The following is an 8,196-nucleotide window of genomic DNA, read 5'->3' on the forward strand; positions in this document are numbered from 1 at the left end:
AAAGTGATCATGAGGGTGCGTTATGAGAAGATCCCGCGCTACTGCGGAGTTTGCGGGCTGCTGGGCCATGAGCAAGACGAGTGTGGCACGGGCGAACATGCCCAGGAAGCAATCAAGTATGGGACATGGCTCTTGGCCGAGTCGCCATGGAACTGGTCTAGGCTGCATGGAGATGTCCCGAAGCGTCCTATGGGAAGAGAAAGACAGAATGACAGCTACGGCACGCCAGGTCGTGGGGCGGGGCGCGCTGGTAGGGGTGGCCGGGAGGGTGGTCGAGGGCGAGGCGGAGAACCTGAAAACCGTAAACGCTCTTCTACTGATGCCCGGCTGACAGAGGTGAGCCCCGTCAAGGCGGGGGTGGTAGACACTAGTGACAAGGGACCCTTACTTCTGGGGTGGAAGGATGCCGAGTTAGATGGTGGCCCGGAGGGGCGCGCAAAGACGAAACTGAATTTTGAAGAGAAGGATACTGAGATGGCGGTGGGCCAGGGAGCGCCTGAGGGGGTTCCTCCTCCACCACCGTCAGCTAGGGAGCCAAAACGCACAAAGAAGCTGGCGACAGCAAAGAAGGACAAGTCCGTGACTGGAGTGGCGGCCTCCGCATCGGAGGGCCGCCAGTCGCAATGAGTGTCCTCAGTTTAAACTTCCGTGGCCTAGGCGGGGCTGCAGCAGTTCGAGATCTCCGTCTCCTGGCGGAGCGCCACGCTCCCTCTATCCTATGCGTTGTGGAGACCCAGCTCCATAAGTCAAGGGTGGAGAATTTACACCGTTCTTTAGGTTTTAATAAAAGTTTTGCTGTTAGTAGTAGTGGTCGCAGTGGCGGCATTGGTGTGTTTTGGAATGATGAGTTAATAAAGATGGAAGTTTTACCTTACTCGCAGTATCACATTGATCTTGTTGTTACGGAGGAGGGGAAGGATCCCTGGCGTCTCACGGTGGTCTATGGTGAGGCACAGGTTCAGGAGCGCCACAAAACGTGGGATATGCTCAAATTTATCCGATCGGCTAACGATCTGCCATGGTTGTGCATTGGAGACTTCAATGAAGTTCTCCGACGTGAGGAGCATAACGGAGTGGCGGAGAGGAGTTGGGGACAGATAGCGGGTTTCAGAGACGCTGTTGATGTATGTGGCCTGTGTGATTTGGGCTACAGAGGTGTCCCGTGGACTTTTGAGAAGAAGGTGGCTGGAGGAGCTTACTGTAGAGTACGGCTTGATCGTGCCCTGGCGTCACCGGCGTGGTGTGCGCGGTTCCCGTCAGCTGAGGTCCACCACCTAGCAAGCTATGCAACATCTGATCATCTCCCTATTCTGTTGAGGATGTCGCAGCGGCAACAGAGATCGAGTGCGCAGGCCAAGCTGTTCAGGTACGAGGTAATGTGGGAAACCCACGACCAGTTCGCACCGGTTTTAAAGGACTCGTGGCAGGCATCCAGCCCGAGTGGTACGGTAGAGGAATTGAAGCACAAATTACAAAACGTCTCCTCCAGCTTGTTATCTTGGGGCAGGGAGTCTTTTGGCAGTGTGCGTCATCAAATTCGGATGTTACAGCGTGAGTTAGCAGAAATGAGGTCCCAGGAGAACCGAGATGGACCTTCTACAGCTGAGCTCGGGCTCGTTGAAAAACTCGCTGAAGCACTGCACCGTGAAGAAGTAATGTGGAGGCAGCGCTCTCGTATCCAATGGCTCGCGGAGGGGGATAAGAATACACGTTTTTTCCATCTCCGAGCTAGCCAACGGAAGAAGAAGAACCGGATCCTCGAGTTAACTAAGGCGGATGGTTCTGTTACCAGAGATGAGGCTGTCATGGGCCTAGAAGCGAATGGTTTCTACCAGAACCTCTACACGTCCGAGGGTGTCTCGAACATGGAGGAGGTCATATCTTCAGTGCCGAGGAGGGTGGACAGGGCGATGAATAGTAAACTCGACGCCCCATTCACATGTGAGGAGGTGAAAACGGCGCTTTTTGAGATGTACCCAACGAAGGCGCCGGGGCCAGATGGTTTCCCAGCACACTTCTTTCAGCGCCATTGGAGTGTGTGTGGGGAGGGGGTGACAGGGGCTGTCCTTCGAGTTCTGGCTGGCCAGGATAGCCCTGAATGTGTCAACAAGACTTTTATTGTGCTCATCCCAAAGGTAGCGAGCCCGACGGAATTGGGACAATTCCGGCCTATCAGTCTGTGCAATGTGATATACAAGATCGCGTCCAAGGCGGTTGCAAATAGACTGAAAGTGATTCTACCGGAGATTATTTCTGAGGAGCAGTCGGCTTTTGTTCCTGGAAGACTTATCACGGATAATATTATTACGGCGTACGAGTGTCTACATTTCATGAAGCGCACGAAGGCCAAAAAACACCGGTTTTGTGCCCTGAAGTTGGACATGCGGAAGGCATATGATCGGGTCGAGTGGAGTTACCTCCAGGCCATCATGCTGAAGCTTGGTTTCAATACATCCTGGGTGACTCTTGTTATGAGACTAGTTTCTACGGTCTCCTTTTCAATGCTCTTTAATGGATCACCGCAAGAGGAGTTTCGGCCGTCAAGGGGTATTCGACAGGGCGACCCCATCTCTCCATACTTGTTCTTGTTGGCAGCGGAGGGCCTTTCGTGCCTTTTAAAAAACCAAGTTCAATCATCAGCGCTTCAGGGGATTAAAGTGGCACCAACTTCACCACCGGTGAACCACTTACTTTTTGCGGATGATAGCCTGCTGTTTATCGAAGCAAGTATTGTGGGAGCAAATGAGGTCAAGACTGTCTTAGAGAAGTATTGCGGCAGCGTATAAATATGGACAAGTCTTCTATCTTCTTTAGTAAGGGTTGTTCAGGAGATCTGAAGGAAAGCATTAAGGGGATTCTAGAAGTTCAGAGGGAGACCCTAAATGAGAAATATCTTGGAATGCCATCTGATGTAGGGCGATCCAAGAGTGGAGCTTTCAAGTACCTCAAAGATCGAGTCTGGAAGAAAGTCTTGGGGTGGATGGAACAACTTTTGTCGGTGGGGGGAAAGGACATCTTGATCAAATCGGTTGCACAAGCTGTTCCTACTTTCTCTATGTCATGCTTCAAGTTACCAAGGGGATTATGTGACCATATCATTGCGATGCTCAGGAAGTTTTGGTGGGGCAGCAAAGAGGGTCAGAGACGAACGTGTTGGGTTTCATGGGAGAAGATGACTCAACCAAAAGCTGATGGCGGCTTGGGTTTTCGGGATATTGAGCTTTTCAATTTGGCTCTACTAGCCCGACAAGCATGGAGGCTCCTACAGGAACCTGGATCGCTAAGTGCGCGAGTACTCAAAGCGGTTTACTATCCGGATACTGATTTGTTAGAGGCCGAGCTGGGCTCCCACCCGTCCCAGGTTTGGCGAGCCCTTCTGGAGGGACGTGATGCCATGAAGCTAGGCCTTATACGGAGAATTGGCGACGGTGCGACTACGCATGCTTGGCAAGATAACTGACTGCCGCGGGAGGAGCGGATGATGCCAGTTGCGCCTAGGAAGCAAGGGGCGCCCCAGCGTGTGTGCGATTATATTGATAACACGGCAGCTTCTTGGAAGGAGGACAAGCTCGAGGAGTTTTTCTGGCCCATGGATGTCGAAGTGATCAAAGGTATTCCGCTATGTACCAGGCGGCAAGAAGATTTCTGGGCGTGGCAGTTTGAAAAAACAGGTGTGTTCACTGTCCGTTCAGCATATAGAAACTTGGTTCGAGTTCGCCGGACTAGGGGCGATTGGCTTGAGAACCGCACGGCTGCCTCGAGCAGCGCAGAGGAAGGGAAGGATTGGTCGAAGCTGTGGAAGACCGCCGTCCCGTCCAAGATTCGAGTTTTTCTGTGGAGGCTGGCGCACTGCTCGCTTCCAACCGGCGATGTCCGTCATCATAGGCACATGGCAACATCGGCGACATGCTCGGTCTGCGGACATGAAGATTCATGGCGTCACTCCTTGGTGGAGTGTGCTATGTCGCGATGTGTGTGGGCTTTGTCCAACCCAACAATCGTGGAACACATTTGCATCTCGACGGAGCCGGCTGCCCGGCAATGGCTTTTCTTGATGATGCGGACGATGGAGCATGATGACTTTATTCGGATGGCTGTTACCCTTTGGGCTATTTGGCACGCAAGGAGGAAAACAATTCATGAAGACATCTATCAAAGTCCGCAGGCGACGCATCAGTTCATTGAGAGTTTCTTGCATGATCTATCCTTGGCGGAGAAACCGCGAGCTACGGCTGTAGCGAAGGTGCACCCTCCAGTGGCACCAAGATGGATACCTCCTCCACAGAACCAGAGCAAGGTAAATACGGACGGCGCTGTTGCAAAGATATCTAACAGAGGAGCTGTGGCGGCCGTCTGCCGCTCCCATGCTGGCGTTTACCTCGGTTCCTCGGCGGTGGTTTTTGAGGGGATTACACACCCTGGCTGCCTCGAAGCTATGGCTTGTCGCGAAGCTTTGGCGCTCACGGCGGAACTGGGAGTGGAAGGGGTCACGGTGGCTTCCGACTGCATGGAAGTGATCCAAGGCCTGAAGGGCAACAACCTGGGGCTCTTTAGTCATGTGCTCAAGGAGATCAAGACGTCGGCCGAACAGCGGGGAGGTTTCTGTTTCCGCCATGAGAGCCGGCGGTCGAATGGCGAAGCTCATAGTCTAGCTCGCTCTGCAACATCTCTTGCAGCGGGCCGCCATGTTTGGTTGGGAGTTATACCTCCGTTTCTTTCATTTCCTGTAAACATTCTGGGTAGGAATGAATAAAGGAGGTCCGAGAGTGTTCTCAAAAAAAAAAAAAACTAAGTTCAGTTTCATGTGTTTGTTTTCTGTGGGGGAAAAAGAGCATTAGACACGCATGTCTTTATGTTTAGTCAGCTTTGTACAGGACATACTTAATTGCTTTTTCTTTTTGGCATGTCTCGCATTAACTCGTATGACCCGTCGATCGAGCAGGACACGCTGCCGCGACGTGTTCCTAGCATTGTCGATCATTTTGTTGTTGTTCTGACGGACGTAGAACAAAACAAGCCATGGTAACGGCTTGGCAAACTACATCCACCAATGTCGCCAGGCAACCCCATCCGCTGCGTTGATCATGTCTGCATCATCTAATTCTTCAACCTAAATGCTGCATAACTGCGCCGCGTGACTCAGTGGCGGAGGACAAACTAAATTTTAGGTATGGCGGAGCCAATCGTACGGTAACATTAGGTAGGGTAAAAAAATATATTCCCCTCGTTCATTCTAAAAGAATGTTTTAGATATTTTAACGTGAGCTAGATAGAGACCGATATGAGTGAACTTACGTACTAAAACACGTCTAGATGCATGTATTTTTTTAAAAAAAAATCTTATAATAGTGAGCGGAGGAAATATGTGCTAAGTACACCGCCTACTATTTTGCTACTTCATCCGTTTCATAAACCTTATTATGGTTATGGAACGGAGGAAGTAGTAATAAAATATTCAATATGAAAGTAGGATATCAAAGAATCAATTATTTATTAAATCCATATTACACATTCTCAAATCAATTATTTTGGTCCGAGCCAAAGATTCATCATTAGTATATTGTGTAAAGGCCGCCGTAGAAAGCAACTTTTTCAGCTAAAAAATCCTACCAGGGCCCATCCATGTTTTCTGGTTGGATTTCTCCTCTATGTCAACGTACATACCCATGAGACTAGCCCTAATCAGAACACTAGTTAAGCATACTACGTATTTACCTTGCGATGCTTAGCTCTGGCGGACGCCACAACTCGCCAGAATGGGAGCTCCGCCACTGGCGTGACTATGCCCACCGCGTCGACTTTGCCATTCTTGATAAAGCTAAGTGTTCGTCTACAAAGAATTAATTATTATTTATTTTCGTCGCTCCCGACACTCGGGGGCTGCGCCGTGCAAACTCATCCTACATATCATCAGTTCCGAGTGTGTGATACCTCACATGTCAAAGCTCGAGTAGCTCTCTACCCTATCTAATTCTTGAAAACTTTGACCGAGTTGCAGCCCAACATACAGGTTGGCAAGGCACATAACCCTCAGACTTCAGGATAATGTAAAGACTTAACATATGGTGGCTACACGTCAAGTCCTACCACCACCTTATAAGATGCAAAGACGACATTTCTTAAGTGACAAATATTTCACAACTCTTCACATTTTTTGCAGTTTACGAGATTGGCGACTAACAGGACCGCTACAGCCCATCGGTAGCACGCGGATGCAAAAGCACCAAAGTGCCTACTTCGACATGTCCTACAACATGAGTCGGTAACTTTATCAAGTCCTCCCATAGGAGTCGACAACTTCATTAAGTCATCCAACATGAGTCGATAAGAAAGGGGTTGCACCAAGAACTTGAGTCGAGTTCCTCCTCGAGTGCTACAACTTCGGCTACAAGCACATTTCTATAGACTCGGGGGCTACTCCCATCGTGAGAGTTGGTCGCGCACTGATACGTCTCCAACGTATCCATAATTTCTGATGTTCCATGCTTGTTTTATGACAATACTTACATGTTTTGCTTGCACTTTATAATGTTTTTATGCGTTTTCCGGAACTAACCTATTAACAAGATGCCACAGTGCCGCTTCCGTTTTCTGCCGTTTTTGGTTCCGTAAAGGCTAGTTCGGGCAATATTCTCGAATTCGACGAAACGAAGACCAAACATCCTATGTTTCCCGGAGGCTCCGAACACCGAAGGGGAGTCGGAGGAGAGCCAGGGGCCACCACACATGTGGGCCGCGCGGCCTACACCCTGGCCGCGCCGGCCTGGTGTGGGGCCACCCTGTCGCCCTCCTGCGCCGCCTCTTCGCCTATTTAAGCCCTTTCAACCTAAAAACGCAGTACCTTTTGACGAAACTTCAGAAAGACTCCAGGGGCGCCGCCACCATCGCGAAACTCCAACTCGGGGGACAGAAGTCTCGTCTCCGGCACCTCGCCGGACGGGGAAGTGCCCCGAAGCCATCTCCATCAACGCCATCGCCTCCATCATGCTCCGTGAGTAGTTCCCCCATGGACTACGGGTTCTAGCCGTAGCTAGTTGGTATTCTCTCCCCATGTACTTCAATACAATGATCTCATGAGCTGCCTTACATGATTGAGATTCATCTGATGTAATCGGTGTTGTGTTTGTCGGATCCGATGGATTGTTACGTTATGATTGTCTATCTACAAAGTTTATGAAGTTATTGTTGCTGCAATCTTGTTGTGTTTAATGCTTGTCACTAGGGCCCTAGTGGCATGATCTTAGATTTAAGCTCTATACTTATTGCTTAGATTGTATCTACAAGTTGTATGCACATATCACTGTCCGGAACCAAAGGCCCCGAAGTGACATAAATCGGGACAACCGGATGGGATGGTAGTGATGTGAGGATCACATGTGTTCACGGAGTGTTAATGCTTTGCTCCGGTACTCTATTAAAAGGAGTACCTTAATATCCAGTAGATTCCCTTGAGGCCCGGCTGCCACCGGCTGGTAGGACAAAAGATGTTGTGCAAGTTTCTCATTGCGAGCACGTACGACTATAATTGGAAAACATGCCTACATGATTAATGATCTTGATATTCCGTCTTAATGCTATTTCAACCCTATCAATTGCCCGACTGTAATTTGTTCACCCAACACTTGTTATTGGAGAGTTGCCACTAGTGTAGATAGCTGGGAACCCCGGTCCATCTTTCATCATCATATACTTGTTCTACATGTCATTGGAAGTAGTATCAACTATCTTCTAGTGCCATTGCTCCTGTGTTACTATTACTCGCTGCCGTGTTACTGTTACTATCGCTCTCATATCACTCGCTACTTTCACATCACCCCTGTTGCTAGTGCTTTTCCAGGTGCAGCTGAATTGACAACTCAGTTGTTAAGGCTTATAAGTATTCTTTACCTTCCCTTGTGTCGAATCAATAAATTGGGTTTTACTTCCCGCGAAGACTGCTGCGATCCCCTATACTTGTGGGTCATCAAGCACCCGATAAAAAAAAACCCGCAATTTGTCGACTGCGTTGCCTCTGTCCGCAACATCGATTCTTGGCTTCTTACGACCACATTAACTTCATCTACAAAAATCTATGTAAAGTCGAGTGTATAGTTGACATCTCCTCGACTGTCCTAGACAATCGGGGGCTACTGATGTGGGCATACCCTATCGGGTACCCACCGCTACCGTACCTGGTTCTGCTCAACTGGAAGCCCA

The sequence above is a fragment of the Lolium rigidum genome, chromosome 6 (genome assembly GCF_022539505.1).
Source record: "Lolium rigidum isolate FL_2022 chromosome 6, APGP_CSIRO_Lrig_0.1, whole genome shotgun sequence".
Lineage (NCBI taxonomy): Eukaryota > Viridiplantae > Streptophyta > Magnoliopsida > Poales > Poaceae > Lolium > Lolium rigidum.